General features: G+C 40.6%; 1 protein-coding gene across 3 annotated transcripts in view; it reads right to left on the bottom strand.

Moving 5' to 3' along the window:
• The window catches only part of ALCAM (activated leukocyte cell adhesion molecule), a 175,911-nt gene that overhangs the window by 91,955 nt on the left and 62,531 nt on the right, over positions 1–21,425 (bottom strand). The window lies entirely within an intron of this gene.

Consider the following 21,425-nt stretch of genomic DNA (forward strand, 5'->3'; position numbering starts at 1 on the left):
CTTTGTGTGACCCAGTCCTCAGAATCAAACTCAAAATATTGGTAGGTTGGAAGAAGCAGTCAGACTTGATCAAGATGGTATCAACACACTATATTGAGGAAGTACGCTTGCTATCCACAACAGATTCAAAATCTAGGGATCTTGTTCTCTTGTGCAGTCTTTTACACCAGTGCAGAGTGAGTGCAAACTGGCTGTAAACCACTCCCATTTTGATTTGGTAGTATTTTACGTCCATTTTGCACGTGTATAAAATGTCTGTGCAAGGTGAAAGGCCATGGAGGATTATGCCCCCTGGGTTACACTAGACCCTAGGCTGCTGCTGGTTGTTCAGGTAGCAGCTGTGGCCACCACACACCGCGGCACCTCAAAATTAAAATATTTATTACAATAAGTTCTACATGGGGCTGTTCATGGAAGCCATTTGGAATTTGAAGCTAGTGCAGAAAGTGTGGCCACCAGTTTATTAGACAGAGATTCACACAGATTATACCTTATATTTGTGCTCCATGACCTGTAGAGGCTAACAAATTTTGGAATTCAAGCTATTCTATATATCCCTCAATAGTTTGGGTCCTAGTTATGAAGTGCCTTTCTCTCCATGCAATATTTCCAGAGTTTAGATCAATGGAAGGTGGTTGAGAGCTAAGAAGGGAGGAGTTGCTACTCAGAAACTCATTTCTGTCCCTTGGCAGTCAGGGCCCAGATTGTTAACCTTCCAGCTGTGCTCAATATCAATGGATTGATAGGTCGATAGATACAATGAGGATTCAGGGCAGCTGTGGGGGAATTTTTCTCTGGTGGATTAATTGTTGTATGTACATCTACAAGTATATTGAAATTTAATAATTATACATACTTTAGATTAAGATATGTGCTACGGATTATGAAATAAATTACAACAACCTAGCACCTAAAAACTGCCCCTTCGATTATCCTCATCTGGAAAGTGCTCTGAAAAACTAGGAGAGTCTGAACACCAGTCATTCTATTCAGTCTTAAATAGCAGAGGCAAATTTGGTATGTAACACTCTTTACTCCTTTTGGGGAAATTGTTTCCTCCTCCCATACCCAGATCTCCTGGCTAATGACTCAATTTTACATTCTGATCTAAGCCCATTAAATATTTTTGGATGGTTCATGACAATCGTTGCTGAGAGAACTAGGCATCTTTGACAAAGTAGCTAAGATTACACCTTCGGCAAGAAAATGATAGTGGTTCACTGGCTTACTTTCTGAACTGGTCCACATTAATTTTCTAGTGTAAGGGACCCATTTGGGGGCTGTTCTGTGAGATCTTCCCCTCTGGACGACTGCCTTGTACAAAGCTTATCCTGGACCTTTATGGACTCTGGTTTCCAAAGAGCCTAGAGGTCAACAGGTGCTGGTGCACATGCTGATGTGTTTTAGCACACAGTGCTTTACAAATCTTAAGTCATAATCCTATGTGAACTAGGCAAGTATTATCCTCCCTGTTTTACAGATGAGAGAAACTAAGGCAAAACACATGATATGGCTTGCCCAACACCACAGAAGGGTGAGGAGTTGGGATTAGAATGCTTCAGTCCCCTAGACCACGTTGTTTCTCATACTACCCCTTTTGGCCAGAGGTTAACTGCAGACAAACGCCCCTTCAAAAGCACAAACTAATTTAGGGTGCTCCTAACTATCCAGTGGCCTGTGACTGTCATTTTCATGGACCTAAGTAGTCAGCTATCTGTGGCTATTAAGAGGAGACCATCAATAAACTGCAGTTTTATGCAAAATCAGTGACAAACTTTCAACACAAAGAGCAGATTTATGTTTTCAAGGCCATGGCTGGGAGGAAAAACAACAACAAGATGCTTAAAAAAAAAAAAAAAAAGCAGAGATTCTCCTTTAGATATCTCGGTCTCCCAAAATCAAAAGAACACAACCATGGGCTCCACCTGATCCAGGAGCTAGCTCTAGGCAGAGATTCATCTTTGATTTGTTGCATCCTGCTTTGTAACTCAGGGGAAATGACATATGATCAGTATTAGTTTCCCCATACCAAGAAAGCAAATTATTCGAGCAAAAGGAAAAATTGTCTTTTCACCACTTTTCCAGTTCAAATTAATTGCAAAATGTATACCAACGTACCATGAAAATGCCAAAATTGATAGGTTTTGCATCTGTAAGGACCCCCACACTGATATATATATATATATATATATATATATATATATATATATATATATATATATTTGAATCATTTTTGTCAAAAAAAGTTGCTTAATTTTGAAACAGGCCTATTTACAAACACTTTTCACAACATCCATGTGAGCTAGGTAGCCACAAAAGTAATACTATCCCTATTTTAGTGACTGAAAAGCCAAAACAGATCAAACAGCAAAGCAATGGTGAAGCAGAGATTAGAGCTCAAGAAATCTGGACATCCAATTCATTAGACTGAATGAGCAATAGCACATTAGCCATTTAGGGCTAGGTTGGTGCTTCAGGTAAAGCTCCCTACAGGCCAGAGTAGTCAAGGCTCGACACATTTTCCTCCCATTTGCTTGCAATAGGCAGTAGCGACTGCATTTGCTTCTTCTCACTTGGTGCTGAGGCATTGAGAAGCCACGTGGTAAGTGAAAGCATGTGTGTGTAGAAGGCAGGAGGTGCAGACTTTATTCTCCCATACAGGGCTGCATTAGAGCCAGTCATGATATAACCCTAACTTAGTCTTTTTTTTAATTAAATAGGTCATTAGTTTTTGTTCTGTAAACAGGCAAAATAGCTAGACTACAATGAAGACCAATATTGTGAGACATTTCATTTAAAAGGAGAAATAGAGCTTAAGAATAGGTTTGCAGAGTTGGAAAATGAGGAAGGGGCTCAGCAGGTAGTCACTGAAGGTGACAGGGCAAGGAAGAAGAGAAGAGAGGTTAGTCCTATAGGAAAAGGGGAAGAGTTAATGGAGATTACACCAAATATGAGCCCCAGGAGGATACAGGATGGGTTAAAAAGGATTACAAGGGAGAATGGGAATGGAAAGAACTTGCAGCCAGAGGGAACAGGGGATAGACTGGAGAATAGTACAGTCACTAGGAAAAGGCAGGTCTATGTGATTGGGGACTCTTTACTGAGAAGAATAGATAGGCCTGTAACCAGAGCTGATCCAGAAAATAGGAGGGTGTGCTGTCTTCCGGGTGCTAAGATACGGGATGTAGACCTGAGGTTGAAAAGGATTCTAAAGGGAGCGGGAAAGAATCCCCTAATTATCCTTCATGTGGGAACAAATGATACGGCTAGATTCTCGCTGGATAGTATTAAGGGAGACTATGCTAGGCTGGGGAGGACGCTTAAGGAAATTGAGGCTCAGGTGATCTTTAGTGGGATTCTGCCTGTTCCTAGAGAAGGGCAACAAAGGTGTGACAAGATTATGACTATCAATAGATGGCTTAGGCAGTGGTGCTATAAGGAGGGCTTTGGGATGTATGGCCATTGGGAGGCATTCATGGATAGAGGACAGTTCTCTCGGGATGGACTTCATCTGAGTAGGGAAGGAAATAGACTTCTAGGATGGAGGCTGGCACAACTGATTAAGAGAGCTTTAAACTAGGAATTTGGGGGAGATGGTTGGGAGATGTCCAGGTAATCTCCACGCCAGAATTAAGCATAGAGTGGAAAGAAAATGAAGTAAGAGTGGATACAGCTGTAGGTAGGAGGAAGGGCAGTGTAGATACAAGTCTAATAGGTTATACTGGTAGTAAAATAACCGTGCCTAATAGGGTACAGAATGTGAGTGAGGCTAAACAGCAAAAATTAAGATGTTTGTACACTAATGCAAGGAGCCTAGGTAACAAAATGGAGGAACTAGAGTTACTGGTGCAGGAAGTGAAACCAGATATTATAGGTATAACAGAGACCTGGTGGAATAGTAGTCATGACTGGGCTACAGGTATTGAAGGGTATGTGCTGTTTAGGAAAGACCGAAATAAAGGTAAAGGTGGTGGAGTAGCACTGTATATCAATGATGAGATAGAATGTAAAGAAATAAGAAGCGATGAAATGGATATGACTGAGTCTGTCTGGGCAAAAATTAAATTGGGGAAGAAAACTATTAGAGCCTCCCCTGGGATAGTGCTTGGGGTGTGCTATAGACCGCCGGGATCTAATTTGGATATGGATAGAGCCCTTTTTAATGTTTTTAATAAAGTAAATACTAATGGAAACTGTGTGATCATGGGAGACTTTAACTTCCCAGATATAGACTGGAGGACGAGTGCTAGTAATAATAATAGGGCTCAGATTTTCTTAGATGCGATAGCTGATGGATTCCTTCAGCAAGTAGTTGCTGAACCGACTAGAGGGGATGCTATTTTAGATTTGGTCTTGGTGAGTAATGAGGACCTCATAGAGGAAATGGTTGTAGGGGATAATCTTGGCTCAAGTGATCATGAGCTAATTCAGTTCAAACTGAATGGAAGGATTAACAAAAATAAATCTGCAACTAAGGTTTTTGATTTCAAAAGGGCTGACTTTCAAAAATTAAGGAAATTAGTTAGGGAAGTGGATTGGACTGAAGAATTTATGGGTTTAAAGGTAGAGGAGGCCTGGGATTATTTTAAATTAAAGCTGCAGAAGCTATCGGAAGCCTGCATCCCAAGAAAGGGGAAAAAATTCATAGGCAGGAGTTGTAGACCAAGCTGGATGAGCAAGCATCTTAGAGAGGTAATTAAGAAAAAGCAGAAAGCATATAGGGAGTGGAAGAAGGGAGGGATCAGTAAGGCAAGCTACCTTATTGAGGTCAGAATATGTAGGGATAAAGTGAGACAGGCTAAAAGTCAAGTAGAGTTGGACCTTGCAAAGGGAATTAAAACCAATAGTAAAAGGTTCTATAGTCATATAAATAGGAAGAAAACAAAGAAAGAAGAAGTGGGACCGCTAAAAACTGAGGATGGAGTGGAGGTCAAGGATAATCTAGGCATGGCCCAATATCTAAACAAATACTTTGCCTCAGTCTTTAATAAGACTAAAGAGGATCTTAGGGATAATGGTAGCATGATAAATGGGAATGAGGATATGGAGGTAGACATCACCATATCTGAGGTAGAAGCGAAACTCAAACAGCTTAATGGGACTAAATCGGGGGGCCCAGATAATCTTCATCCAAGAATATTAAAAGAATTGGCACAAGAAATTGCAAGCCCATTAGCAAGAATTTTTAATGAATCTGTAAACTCAGGGGTTGTACCGTATGATTGGAGGATTGCTAACATAGTTCCTATTTTTAAGAAAGGGAAAAAAAGTGATCCAAGTAATTATAGGCCTGTTAGTTTGACATCTGTAGTATGCAAGGTCTTGGAAAAAATTTTGAAGGAGAAGGTAGTTAAGGACATTGAAGTCAATGGTAAATGGGACAAAATACAACATGGTTTTACAAAAGGTAGATCGTGCCAAACCAACCTGATCTCCTTCTTTGAGAAAGTAACAGATTTTTTAGATAAAGGAAACGCAGTGGATCTAATTTACTTAGATTTTAGTAAGGCGTTTGATACGGTGCCACATGGGGAATTATTAGTTAAATTGGATAAGATGGGCATCAATAGGAATATTGAAAGGTGGATAGGGAATTGGTTAAAGGGGAGACTACAACGGGTCCTACTGAAAGGTGAACTGTCAAGTTGGAGGGAGGTTACCAGTGGAGTTCCTCAGGGATCGGTTTTGGGACCAATCTTATTTAATCTTTTTATTACTGACCTGGGCACAAAAAGTGGGAGTGTGCTACTAAAGTTTGCAGATGATACAAAGCTGGGAGGTATTGCTAATTTAGAGAAGGACAGGGATACCCTACAGGAGGATCTGGATGACCTTGTAAACTGGAGTAATAGGAATAGGATGAAATTTAATAGTGAGAAGTGTAAGGTCATGCATTTAGGGATTAATAACAAGAATTTTAGTTATAAGCTAGGGATGCATCAACTAGAAGTAACAGAGGAGGAAAAGGACCTTGGAGTATTGGTTGATCATAGGATGACTATGAGCTGCCAATGTGATATGGCTGTGAAAAAAGCTAATGTCGTCTTGGGATGCATCAGGAGAGGTATTTCCAGTAGGGATAAGGAGGTTTTAGTACCGTTATATAAGGCACTGGTGAGACCTCACCTGGAGTACTGTGTGCAGTTCTGGTCTCCCATGTTTAAGAAGGATGAATTCAAACTGGAACAGGTACAGAGAAGGGCTACTAGGATGATCCGAGGAATGGAAAACTTGTCTTATGAAAGGAGACTCAGGGAGCTTGGCTTGTTTAGCCTAACTAAAAGAAGGCTGAGGGGAGATATGATTGCCCTCTATAAATATATCAGAGGGATAAATACCAGAGAGGGAGAGGAATTATTTAAACTCAGTACCAATGTGGACACAAGAACAAATGGATATAAACTGGCCACTAGGAAATTTAGATTAGAAATTAGACGAAGGTTTCTAACCATCAGAGGAGTGAAGTTTTGGAATAGCCTTCCGAGGGAAGTAGTGGGGGCAAAAGATCTATCTTGCTTTAAGATTAAACTCGATAAGTTTATGGAGGAGATGGTATGATGGGATAACATGGTTTTGGTAATTAAATATTCACGGTAAATAGGCCCAATGGCCTGTGATGGGTTTTAGATGGGGTAAGATCCAAGTTACCTGGGAAAGAATTTTCTGTAGTATCTGGCTGATGAATCTTGCCCATATGCTCAGGGTTTAGCTGATCGCCATATTTGGGGTCGGGAAGGAATTTTCCTCCAGGGCAGACTGGAAGAGGCCCTGGAGGTTTTTCGCCTTCCTCTGTAGCATGGGGCACGGGTCACTTGCTGGAGGATTCTCTGCTCCTTGAGGTCTTTAAACTACAATTTGAGGACTTCAATAGCACAGATACAGGTGTGAGGTTTTTTTGTAGGAGTGGTGGGTGAAATTCTGTGGCCTGCGTTGTGCAGGAGGTCAGACTAGATGATCATAATGGTCCCTTCTGACCTAAATATCTATGAATCTATGAAAAGAAGAAAGGTGATTTTTGAGTCACAGAGGTACAAAAAAGCAGCATTTGTAATTCATTGTAGCTGTGGAATGTGATCTGTAGAAGCAATCCCAAGGGATTAGAGGGGCTTGACTGCGTTTACTGTCAATTCTATGTCTTTGAAGGCAAGACTGGTAGAAGGCTCTCTTTACAGTACGTGTGTGTAGTTTGTCAGCAGACCCATGCTTATTTTAGCAGGTTTGGTTTCTCCAATTTATGAGACTGACCTTGTAACTAGAACACACATATGCAGGGCGTGATGTACGATGAGAAAATGCAGCTCCAGTTCAAAAATATGCATTTTGATTATATTGGATAACTAGTAGTAATGTGACAGACTACCCTGTGACAATATCGTCCGTGTATGTCATTTGCCATAATAGGACATATTCCTGCTCCGTAGTTCCTGTGCTCTGGCAATAGGGCAAAATGCTGTGATCATATTAACAGGTCCACTGAGTTGTACTCAGTCCTTTATGGTAACATTTCAATCGCAAGTGACTGCTCATGAAAATCTCAGAAGTAACAGAAAATCTTCTAAAGTATGAACCTGGCAATTAAATTACAAAAATACTTCACAAACATTAGAAATGACTTATCAGGTTCCCTAGTCCTGAGGTTCCCAAGCTGTGATCTGTGGACCACAGCTGTCAGAAGGAAAGTTGTCCAGTCAGATGATGTTGGTTGTGCTCCTCAACTTTAGTTAGAAGAAAGAGAACTTATGGGAACGGGAAATACAATGAAGCACAAGTAGATATTGGAAAAAAAGTGAATCATACTAAGGACAAAACATAGGACCTGACTATCTAATGACTGAAACCAGGAGGACTACTTGGATGAATAACTGCTTGCCAGTGAGAGCAAGGGGTTTGCAATCTGATCTTTACCATTAAATACACTGAAAAATGCACGTATTTACCTAATATTCCTTTTCCATGTATGCAATTGGTGGAGTTGCCACAGGGATATTTTGTGACTGTGACAGGAGGCATCCACATGAGTAAATATATTTACATTAAAATGTGTCCCATGCTCTAAAAAGCTTGACAAGCCCTGATGCAGCAATGCTCCCCCTGCCAGTGATAGGATTTTATCCTACAGCATACTCAAGCACTTTGTGCAGTCTAGTTTAAAATGTTTTAAGTGATCTAGCTTCAAATCATTCCTCCTTTAAAAATCTCAGTGCTAGGAATGACTCCTGATAAACTGAAGAGATTTGAAATTAAGTTGTAGTGCTCTATGTTCTCATTCATAGTAAATAATTCCTTTCACCTTTTTATGAGAGTGGACTTGTTTGTACTGAAAATTATATATGCCAGTTATGGCACTTCTTATAGCGTGCAGTACCCTGAGGTTTGATTTCAAAAGCCAGGTACTGTACAGTATATTCATTGCTGACAAAAACATTCATTTAGAGCATATTACACCATTCTTCAAGAAGTCTGCAAGAGGGGTTAGAGTCAATGAAGGGAAACCTGAAGTGATCTCTGATGATGATTGTGTTAATCATTTTGGCACCAGTATGTCTGGTGTCTAATGCTTATGACATGCAGCTTATCAAAACAGCACAGTACTAAATTCCTGATATATTGTGTAAACAAAAGATGTATGCAGCAATACATGCCTTTGTAGTGAATTATGGGAGTAGAAAACTAGTTAAGGCAGGGGGAAAAAAACAAGACAACTCCTCCTCACCACCCCGACACACACCACTTTATAAATACATAAATAAGACAGAAGAGGGTTCCTGGTGCAATTCAGTGTCCATTCCCAACATTAGAAAGAAGATAAAAGGGTACTGTCAAGGCTGTTAGGCTTAACTATAGACCTACTGCACTATACCAGCGTCGTCTGGTGTTCAGACACAATGTACCTGTATAGACGCACATGCATTTAGGGTTGTATTCTCTTCTCAGAGAAGGGTTTTATACACATTCAATACCTGGCCTAATTATAAGAATTAAGAAAGGAAGGAGAGCAGAAAGGTAGAACGTGCAGCCAACAAACCCTATTCTCTGTGTTTGTTAAGAAGTCACACCTCTGAAAAGCTAGAATTTTATGTATAGTTCATTATCACTTCCATTTTGTGAGGGAGCTGGGGAGGAGAGAGTGGTGAAAGAAGACTTTTGGGACCAAAAGAAAAAAGTTTAAGAAACTGATGTACTTTACAAGTAATAAAACAAATGGCCCCACACCACGTGCAAGGCATCGCAACCAGCAATCCTGAATTGCAGGAAACATGGTAAGAGAGAATGGCACAGCTGTAATATACTGCCCTTCTCTCCAGAACTTGCTGAAGCACCTCTTTGCAGGTGCTTTTCGGGTTCCAGTTCTGTGGGTGGGGAGGTGGTGGACTAGGGCCCCCACCTTGTTCAGTTGTATTCTCCAACTCTCAAAATGTGAGAGGGACAAACCAGCATAAACAAGTATTAAATGGCATGGCTTCCTCACAACAAAGTAAAGCTCCTCTGGGGGAGTTTGGGGGCACCTACTGGAAGGGGAACCTTTGGGTGCAAAGGCTGGAGACAAGGTCTCAGATGATCTCCCGAGATATAAACATTATGAAGGATCAAGTCTCTCCTTCCAACAATAGGAGAGTTAAAGAGGAAACAGAGTACAAACTACCATCACTGACTAAGTGGGTTATTGTCATGAAGGGGAGCATGGAGCTAAGTGTTTGCAATCATTGTGTTGGGACTTGAGGGGGTTGGAGATGATGCCTTATAAATAATTTTGTACAATTTTAGCGAAACTAGAGGCATTAGTTCAAGGATTTATTTTAATTAACATGAATAAAAAAGGAATAAAATAATAATTGGGAGGGGAAACCCCCCAGAAAGGTTTGTATTAAAACAGGAAAGGACTCATGGTTAGCCAAGGCAGCAATCTGCCTGAGGTAAGAGCTGCAAGCCACTCTCACAGTGATGAAAGGGAAAACCATCAAAGAAAATACCTAGTCATTATAAGTCCCAAATACCACCTTCTCTCAGATCACTTTCTGCTAGGATTGTCATGAGCTAGTCATATTCCCCTCCCTTTCAATGCATATTCATGAGAGAGAGAGAGAGACTGGATTCTACCTGTCCTCTGACATGTGGATAGACAGGAAAACCTCTGCCATGCCAATCTTAGCTGACAAAGAGGCTTAAGCTTCTCAATAGGCTCTTTAACCTATTAGTATGATCAATAGCCTTATTCATCTCATATTTAAGGAAGCCTCTGAAGTGCACTCCTGAAATGACTCCTGACCAGTAAGTACTGAGGAGAGGAAATTTCTGGTAAATAGTGGTAACAGACTATGCCACAGCAAATTTTTGCTTTTGTCCACATTAAATATCCCTCTATACTATATTAGTAAAATAATTTAATTTTCAATTGACTTTAATGTATAACATTTTATAAGTAACTGTTCAAATATTAAATGTTTGCTGAATGTGAAAATATATATGACGACACTTCAAAGCCTGGAGGAATTTTAAAAAACATTCTAAAAAGATTAAAATATATATTTTAACTACCATTCTGTGAATGGTCGATATAGGCTAGAGATTATTTGTTACCCATGCAGAATCATATATACACACCTGATTCATGTACGCAACTCCTACTAATAGAAATGGCCACTGTACACGGACACAGGGTAGTAATTAGGCACTTACTGTCTCAAGATTAGACCAAATATTAATAAAATATTTTGTTTAACATTTATTTAAGGTTTAAGTAATATTTCAGTATTTGATATTCTGAAGCTCACTCCAGTGGTGGTAAAGGGAGGGGAGTTTAAAATATGCTATAGTTAATCAATATTTCAACTTCTGCGTCTTTCTTTTACTCGGTTAACTTAAGCAACCAAATATGTGCAATGAATAAAAATGCCATCTTTGCACCATGTGAATGAGTGTTTGAAAAATATATACTTGATTGCAGAATTTAATTACTGGTATAGGGAATTCCTCTTTTGAGTTTTTTAGTAGTTTTGTAAACTTTTGAATGAGCATATAAGGAGGAAAATGCTTTATGGTTGGTAAAATCATTCAATCATCCATGTTGGTGTTCGCAAAAGGTACCAGATTGTTCCCTCTAGACACAAAGGTACAGCTATGGCAATGCAAACATCTCCGCTCTACTCCACCCCATGTGCCTCAAACCCTGACCTGGAGAGACCTAGGAGTCAGGATGATCTTCAAAGCTATTCAGCCTTTTGCTTTTATGATGAGACTTCCATTTAATGTCAATTGTTATTTAATAATGTCAGTTGTATCTCAAATAGACACCTGTCCATTAGGAACTGGACAGAGGTCACTGCTTTGTGTCAGCTTGAGTTATCTGTGTTGCAGGTTATATCCATCTTACAAGCCCAACATTTCATGCTTTCAATTCAGGATCTGGCACTTACTGTTCATTTGTGTCAGCTCTATCACTTTTTTCTCATTGTTTCTTTTCAGAGTCCCATCCCCAATCCCAAAGCTATACACCACAGGAAAGCCTCACTGGGGCTTATCTCGAGTACAATAATATATAGGTTGTTTATTTAAATAAATACATATTAGTGAGCACATGTGAACCAACATGTTCTAAAATGCTAGTATAGACCAAGCAAACTGTATATTAATGCTTTCAAGCTGAGTGAATTTAAATTGAGGGAGGAGCTTTCTCAGCAAGTACCAGTGTGTGATCCTGGTGAGTTATAAAAAAGATGAAATCTGGTGACAGTTATACAATGTGCAATTTCCCCTCCACTATTACCTTACAGGATTTTTGTGTAATAATTGATGCAAAATAATCACAACTCATTTGGAAGTTAGTCCACTTTGAAGGCAGTAATAATTACACTTTTGATTCTTTGACCTTTTTGCAATTTTAATGGGCACTTGGGACCTTGAAAACCCCTAGAAACAAAGCCTGCATCTCCATTATCTTCCAGATATCCCCTAAACAGGGCTGAAAAGCTCCTTTAGAACAGAACGGAACACTGTACTTAAAGTGATCTTATATAGAGAATGTCTTAACAGCTGCATTTATGGTAATCACTTGAAGATGAAAGTCCTACATGCTTATCAGTCTTCAGGATCACTTTTCTGCATTAAAGAAAGGTTAAAATGATCTTTACCTTGTCAATGCTAATGGAACATGCAGCACTATACCCATCATAGTATAAAGGCTCAATTCATATCAATTTAGTGTTTGTACTGCATTAGCATTTCCCAAATCATTTTGTGTGATACTGAATATGCTCCAAAATGTCCTAGGGATTGAAGGAACATATTATAAACTTAAAGATGCACAACATTTCCAGCATTCACTTGATGTGAACAGTTCCCTCTCCCCCCTGGCAATATGCCTCATTAAAAACTGCCTCTAGAACTTGTATCTAAACCCTATAAGGCTGATTACTTTTTTTTCCCTTTATTAGGCCAATCAAACTAAAGTACATTTCAACCTTCACCTGATATTGACAAAGCCTTTACATGGCATGGTTCCTGGCTTTCTTAGCAGACAGTTTTCAACACAACCAGTTAATTGAACAGTGCTGAAGAGTTACACTGAAGTTTACTGATTAATTTCATTTTGGAGCCATCTAATAAAGTACCTGAGACAATAAATAAATTTCTTCAAAGAAACTATAGCCTGATTAATGCAATTTATATAGTTACATTTTTAACTCTGCTTGACACACCAGCCCTCAACATTTTACATTGAGATCGTCAGGAATTTTTATTTAAAATGTCCTTTTCATAAACAAAGTTTTTCCATGAGAAAATTTCAATTTTGCCACAAAATTCAATGTTTTGTTCACAGCTGCCCAACTCTCTGCCTGGAAGGGTTCTTTCAGGCAGAAAGTGAAACTGGCAAGAGCCTTCCAGAAGGGCTACCAAGGCTGAGCTGTCTGCCTCCTTGGCTCTCAGCCTGCCTGCCCAGCTGCCTCCCTGCTCCCTATCCCCTACCCCTTAGACTCCAGGAATGGGGAGGCAGAGATCCCAGGCACTCAACCTTCCCAGGCCCACAGCTGTGGGGGAAGTGGGGAGGCCGAGCAGCCTGGTTCTCTTCCTCACTGACAGCCAAAGCTTGCTGTAGGAGGAGGTGCGCTGTGAAACAGACGGTTTCCTGGCACTCTTTTCCTTTAAATCCCTTTCTTTAATAAGTTTCATAATTTTCACTTTTTCTCCCAGTTTGGGGAAAAAAAATTTTCCTCCAAAACTGAAATTTTTCACAGGAAGTGAGTTCCATTTTCTGGCTAGCTCCATTTTCAAGCCCATAACTGAATAAAGAAAAATAGGATCATATACAGCAAGTTTTCCTGCTTGACTATTATGGCTGCTTGTGCTCCCTAAAAAGGAAACATACAATTTTTATGTTTATAAAAATTTATTTTTATATAATATACACACACACACACACACACCACACATGGATGTCTTAAATTGAGGTGACACAAAATAAATGCATTTATCATGCACCTTTGACCATCTTATTGTGGCCACTAGTCCACCTCTAATATTTTACCTTACATTTCAAACAGATGCCTTTGTTTAAAAAAAAGCCACCTAGCAAATAAAAGTATCTCTCTCTTTATACAAATATGGAATTTTCCCACATAATACCTTGACTCGAAATGGGCAAGATTCAGACCTACAACATAGGTGTCACTGTCAAGGCTTTAAAGTCTGTTATTTCATGATCCCGTAAAGGATAGAAGTGTGAGTTATATACCATTGGAAAGAAAAAAAGATTCCCAGCCTCCTAGGGGACCCTTGCATCTAGCTTTGGAAGGGCCCAAGATACTGGGCCTTAACATCATGACAGTTTGAGAGGTTTTTATGCGTTTCCCTGATGGTGGGACTTCAAGTAACTAGCCCCTCCATCTGGAGATACAAGTGCATGGATACCAAAAATAGTCCCAATAGGTTTTATGTATTCTATGCATGCCACAGGTTACAGAGTGAGCTATTTTTATTAGCCTGAATTCAGGATAGGCTCCTTTAGATGCCATGGAGCTAACTGCCTCTTCACAAGGAAAATACTTGTGGGAGGGATTCTGGGAGAGGAAAAAAATTTGTGCCAAATCATGAGAAGAAGAACAGGAGTTTGCTGCTCAAGAGCAGCAATGCCATCCCTAAAATCGCTTTCTCAGGAGGCCAAGGCTGTTCATGTGGAAGCCCTATGCCTCTGGCCTAGCTGAAACCTCCTCTGCCTCAGCTCTAATGGAGCCATGTTGCCAGGTGTTCTCCTCATTGTTGTCTGTGGGAGCTCCCAGCCTCTCCTCAAAAGGTGTTTCACCAACATAAAGAATCATGGAACAGTTAATGCGCCCGTTAGGTTACATTATTATACCAGGGGCTTTACCTGCTAGCATCTAGGAGAACAGAGGTAACAGGAGAAGGAAGAAGAGGAGGAAAGGGGTCTGCTAGAATATGTTGACACCCCATTCCACCCTCTTTCTGTCAGTCTTCCACCTTCTCATCCCTTACAGACACTGTACTTCATGAAGAGACAGCAGTTACTGACTGTGACTGGTGGGAAAGCTACTTTGGAATGACTGACTCCAGAGTGCAACTGTACAACTGTCTAATGGAGAAGAAAAAAAATAAAACTAATGACTTTTCGAACTGCATTTTGGTTTCGCTTAATCTCTCTTGTTGGAGCTGCCCCACTTTGTATTAATAATTAAGTATTCATTGGGCCAGAGATATTGAGAAAGACTTGGTAGTCTGGTGATTAGGGCAGTCACTTGGGAGACCCAGGTTCATAGAATCATAGACATGTATGGCCAGAAAGGATCTCAAGAGGTCATAGTTCAGCCTCTGAGCTAAAGCAGCAATAATTATCCCCAGACCATCCCGGATATGTGTTTGTTAAAACTGTTTAAAAACCTGCAAAGATGGGGATTCCGTAACCTCCGTTGGAAGCCTATTTCAGTGCTTAACAATCCTTAACGTTAGACAGTTTTCCCTAATATCTAACCTAAATCTCCCTTGCTGCAAAATAAGCTCATCACTTATTCTACTTCCAGTGGATACAGAACAATTGATCACAAGCTCTCTTTATAATAGCCCTTAACATCACTGAAGACTTATCAGGTGCCCCCCCTCCCCAATTTCTTTTCTCAAAAATTTTAACTTTTTTCCTCATAGGTCAGGTTTTCTAAACCTCTTATCAGGAAAATGCTGCCTCTATGGAACTGTTCACACACCCTTCCCCCACCCTCTGATACACATTTGCGAAGCGTGAGGGTCAATGCTTGGGGAACCCTTTTAAAGTTTTGATTCTGCTCTTTTTCTACATTATCTTTTTCCACACCCATATTTTTCCAGTCTGGAATGACCTAAGGCGTTTGAGAGTATATCTAGTATTATCATTCAACTGTTTCCCAAGTGGTAAACACAATGCTATGCTATCTGGTTAGCTATTGAGCCAGCCCTTGGCTTTTGGAGATCCAGGAACACACCTGCAAGTTATCTCAACACTATTCTGTCATCTGTTCTATGAAACAGTTAAGATATTACTTGAAAGTGATGTTTTTGTTCCAACAGAATTATGTGGGATTCACTCACACAGACCCTATACCAGGGGTGGGAAACTCCCACTGGCGAGTGTAGGAGCCGAAGTGGGGGCCATGCTGCAGCTTCTGGGAGCCACATGGCGCAGCCCTGACCCTGTGCCCCAGCCAGAGCACTCAACCCAGTGCTCCGGCCGGAGTGGGACCAAGCTGCATGGTGCGGCTTGCGGGCTGGCTTAAAAAACAGCCCGCAAGCTGTAGTTTGCCCAGCCCTGCCCTATACACCGGTCTGGAGCCCAGATACAGTCAGTTGGACTCCTGGGCTGTTTACTTTGCAATATTGATCAGGGCCTTAAATTAGTAAATCTGATTGCAGAATACTGGACAAGTTACTTCATGTTTACCTCCTAAACCAGCACAGATTCTTTTCCCAAAGAACTACTGACAATGATAATTATCAGCATGAAATCTGTGATAAGTAGAAAGTCTTAAATTAAATCCTTGAGAGCTGCATATATCCAATGAAATAGCAGCAGCATCTAGATCTGAATACATTTTATTCATAAGGAAAAAAACCCTCCATTGTAGACATGGATTCAAAGTTTTATAGCAAGAATGATCAATACTCACCCTTGTTATGACAACACAGGATGATGTAGCAATTTATGAAGAAGAAAAATGGTCAGTAACCGTTTACCTCCCCCCCCCCACTCATCCCTTCCCGGAGTGGCACTGATTGTCTGACAGAAGGGCACTGCAATCAACATTGCCTTTCTAAGGAGAAGCATGGAACTACAAAGGTTGCACCCGAAGTGTTTTGTCAGTTTTGAAAAAAAAATACTATAATGGCATATCAGTTTTTCAGTCTTTTTTAATCTTCATCGTTCAGGTCAAGAATACAATTAATAGTACTAAATGTACTTATGTTTACACAAGGCTCTAGTTTCCTCACCTACTTTATTTGGGCTAATATTTTAGAAGATAGTGAAGAAATAATTTTGTATTGTAAAGGCTAACTGACCCATCTCCATTTCAATTCAGTACATGAAGATAAACCAATCAAAATACTTACTGCTTATTTTTCATGACCACTTTTAAGAACCATATTCAAGCTGACTGTGCTCCAAAACAAGGTTTCATTGTGCCCTCAAATCACCATTGCAAATTTCCATGGTTAGGAATAATTTTTCATAAAAAAGGCTGCCAGAAGCCTCTGTTTTTCTGCTGCACCAGCCTGATTCTTTCATCCTTTGATCCATTGAGTTTGAGGCGGCAGATCTCCAGAAAGGGTTGAAGGGTGACTAAGAGTAAGTAGATTTAGATAATCACACAAATTGCTTGAAGGACCTGAATATCACGGATTTGAATCCAATATTAATATAAATTGCAGTGGATTTAACTTCATAACCATCTACAACTGTCTAGCATTACTGTTATAACTTCATAACTGTCTAGCAAACAGGCAACTGTTTGGATACAGTTGGTCAAGTCCCCATTCAAGGCATTAACAAATGAAGTAGACAAAGCATGTCACCAAAATACCAAGTGTTGTACAGGTATTGGCAGAAATTCACACCCGATTTACTTCCTCTATACCTATCATTGCAAATTTAAAAGCTTGAGACAATGGCTCATCTCAATTTCAAAGTCCTGATGACATTCAAAACTTTCTTTTAGCCATCAATATAGTTCATGAAAATAATCTGTAAGCTGTAAGACAATGCCAGTTTTGTGCAAGAGTTAAGTTGTGTGCCACCCCTTAACCACGTATTTATAGAGATGATCCTGTCAAGTAACAAATTACAGGAACATGAATAAACTTCAAAGAATGCAACTGCTTGCTGATGTATTCTTTTCAAAAATAGGTAGAGAACTGATTTGGTGTTTAGAAATCAAAATGCAGCACAAAGCATAAACACACATGCACATGCACCATTAAGGCTGTTTAAATTTGATATTTGTCTGTCCGCAAAGTCAATGCAATTAAGAGTCCTGAATCCTTTTCTGAATAGCACTTCATTTTAAAATAGCCTTAGTGTTAAGGATGCATTTTGCTTAAACATCCATCTTGTTTGGAAATACTACATTTGATAAGCCCACACAATAATGAAATTCACAAGACTCTAGCAGCAGAATCTCGTATAAGATCTGCTCCCCAGATTGTGTTAAAAAACACACACACTTGTTTTTGAGGTTGCCATGTAGTAACTTCTAAACAGCAGAACTGAGGATGTTCGTGATGGATTTGTAATACAACCAGCTGGCAGAAGTTAAGTTATAAATGAGTTCAAGCACTGTTCTTTTAACTGATTAAAAAAAAAAGAGCAGAAACTTCATATGAATTGTGAGATACTGCACTGTAAGCAAGCTGTCAATATCCATTTAAGCTTTCTTCTTGTACATTAGACTAGATCTGCTTATATACCTTGCTCTGAAATTTAGTTTTTTAAAAGATTCTGAACATAAAATTAGCTCCACTGTTACTACTACTGTATCATCGTTCAAGGCCACCTGTATATATATGTTTAAATGCACGAACTTTAGGATGATGTGATGAATGCCTCAGTAAGCAAGCTAAACTGTATAGAGGTAATTAGGTTGTTTAGGCAGATGAAGGAAATTCAGCACAACCTTAAAACCACACTTCCACCGCCTATTTGTTTGGTACTAGGTTCCTTAAGTTGCCTACCACTGGCTGCCATTCTGATTTGAGATCATGTAAATCTTACAGCTCCCATTAAATCTTGTTACTGGAGCACAAAGCCTGCCTAACAGTCAGATAAATGGCATTATTGTCCCATATAAAAATGTTAAGAAAAAAATAGCAAAGTATATTTTATAATAGACAGATCATTGAGATTGTATATTATACATTTATATTTTAGTGGCACGTGGGCAGCCAACTCTCTGAAGACCACCACTGGTCCACAAGTCCACAAATTGAAAACCTCTCTATCATACAACAGCACATTTTGGGGCCTTGCTCTGCAGCCAAAGATTGTTATCCATGGCTTCTAAAACAAGAAAAAAAAAATGACACTAAGTGGCTCTTTAAGCTTGCTATTTGAAGCATTCAGAAAATCATCTTACAATTTAGCTTAAAAAGCCCAAACATTTCTAAAGGTGACAAGTAAGCTGTAAAAAGTTCAAATGTATTCTTTCCTCACTTGTAATACATAGTAAGCTAAAATGCTGCACTCTTACAAGGCAACAACATCCTCACAAATTATCAGCTAGTACCAAGTCTCCTACTTGCTTTTAAAAAATCAGTGGGAGTCCTTCCACTGGCTACACTGGGCATTGCATTAGACACTAACAGAAAATGAAAGAGGAGGGGACACATCTAACTGGACATATTAAGAATAAAGTGATATTATTTTTAGCAACCACACAAAAAAGTTTTCAGGTACTTTTATATTTGTATTTTATTAAGACTAAGCTTTACTGGAACAATTTCAAAATCATTTGCAAAGAAAATTCTCTTTACTGTTGAATCATAACCAATGAATGTGTTTTAGATATTTAGTTCCATTGGTACAAATCTGAAGAAACAAATTTAAAAGAAAAAAAAAATCTATTGGCTTCATTTGTAAGCTTCTCAAAGACAAAAAATAAGGAGACAAAAGATGGTTACCTACCTTTTCGTAACTGTTGTTCTTCGAAATGTGTTGCTCATGTCCATTCCATTCTAGGTGTGCATGTGCCCATGTGCACAATTGTTGGAGATTTTTGTGTTAGCACTATCCAGAGGGTCAGCTGTCACACCCCCCTGAGTGCCAAGCTCATGTGTTGGTATACTGGTGCTGTCGACCACGCATCCTCTCAGTTCCTTCTTGCTGGCAACTCCAACAGAGGGGTAGGAGGGCAGGTAATGGAACGTACATGAGCAACACATCTCAAAGAACAACAGTTATGAAAGGTAGGTAACAGCTTTTTTTTCCTTTGGGCGCTTGCTCATGTTGATTCCTTTCTAGGTGACTCACAAGCAGTATACTCAGAGGTGGGATCAGAATTCACAGTCTAGTGGCTTGAAGTATTGCTCTATCGAAGCCAGCATCGTCCAGGGGCAGGCCTGCTGGATAAGTGCGTAAAGGGACATGAATGTGTGGACGGATGACCAGGTGGCCACCCTACAGATTTCCTTGATAGGCACCTGGGCTAGGAAAGCTGCCGAAGAGGCTTGTGGGGGGAGGGTCACAATCGCCGGAGGTGGCACCTTCACCTGATCGCAGCAGCAGCAGCGAATGCAGGCAGTGATCCAAGAATAAATTCTTTGAGCAGACACTGGATGACCTTTCATCCTGTCTGTCGGCCACCACAAAGAACAACTGCAGAATGGCTTGGTCCTTTCAACGTAGAAGACTAGTAACCTCCTGATATCTAGGAAATGCAATCTAAGCTTCTCCTCCGACTTATGCGGCTTTGGAAAAAAGATGGGCAAGTATGTATCCTGGCCTGTATGAAACTGAGAGACTACCTTGGGCAGAAAAGCTGGGTGTGACCACAGCTAGACCTTGTCTTTGTAGACCGTATAGTGTGGGTCTGAGGTAAGCGCTCTAATCTCAGAGACCTGGCGGGCAGATGTTATCGCAGCTAGGAACATGACCTTTCAGGACAGGAGGAGAGAGCAGGAATCACAGAATCATAGGACTGGAAGGGACCGTGAAAGAGCATCTATTCCAGTCCACTGCACTTGTTGCAGGACTAAGTATTATCTAGATCATCCTTGACAAGTGTTTGTCTGACCTGCTTTTAAAAATCTCCAATGATGGAGAGTCCACAACCTCCCCCTACGCAATTTATTCCAGTGCTTAACCACTCAGAGTTAGGAAGTTTTTCCTAATGTCCAACCTAAACCTCCCTTGCTGCAATTTAAGCCCATTGCTTCTTGTCCTATCGTCACAGGTTAAGAAAAAAAAATTTCTCCCTCCTCCGTGTAACAATCTATGTCATGTCGCCTCTGAGTCTTCTCTTTTCCAGACTAAACAAACATTTTTCAATCTTTCCTCAGAGAGGTCATATGTTTTCTAGACCTTTAATCATTTTTGTTGCTCTTCTCTGGACTTTCTCCAATTTGTCCACATCTTTCCTGACATGTGGCACCCAGAACTGGACACAATACTCCAGTTGAGGCTTAATCAGTGCAGAATGGAGTGGAAGAATTACTTCTCATGTCTTGCTTACAACACTCCTGCTAATACATCCCAGAATGATATTTGCTTTTTTTTGCAACAGCATTACACTGTTGACTCATATTTAGCTCGGGGAAGCCAGAGGCTCGAAGGGGGATCCCTGACATTGATGTGTAGGGAGTGATCGTGACTCAACCAATGACCTTGTGTGCGGAGATTGCCCAGGTGGTCTCCCACCCCACGAACTGCAGGGGGTAGCCCTAAGGTATTATGTCGAGCACCCAATGGTCTAAGGTTAGCCACAACCAGGCCGATCAGAAAGGGCACAGGCGATTGAGGAAAGAGCAGGGGAAGTAGATCCTGGGAAGTGACTGGGGTGCCGTCCTTGGGGGCATCCTCAAAATGCCTGCTTCCAGCTTCCTTGGACTCCGGAAGAACAGGCTGGGCGGAGGATCGGGAAGACAAAGTGTGACACCGTTTAAATCAGTTGTCTTTGTCCTTCCTGCAGGAGCTGGACTGGGGACATCCCAGGGCCCTGTGAACTTCAACCGCTTTTTAGGCGCCGGGGAGGGGGTACTGTGCCGGGTGGATTCTGGTGCCAGTGGTGCACCGCGTGCCGATGCTGAGATGCCAGGCATGGAATGCGATCGGGAGGGCTACACGGTGGACGACATGCAGGCTCCATGAGGAGGGCCTTCAAGCGGATATCCTGCTCCTTCCGAGCTTGAGGGTGAACGTTTTTGCAGATCCTGCACTTGTCCTCTCTGTGGGACTCCCC

The sequence above is a fragment of the Eretmochelys imbricata genome, chromosome 1 (genome assembly GCF_965152235.1).
Source record: "Eretmochelys imbricata isolate rEreImb1 chromosome 1, rEreImb1.hap1, whole genome shotgun sequence".
Lineage (NCBI taxonomy): Eukaryota > Metazoa > Chordata > Testudines > Cheloniidae > Eretmochelys > Eretmochelys imbricata.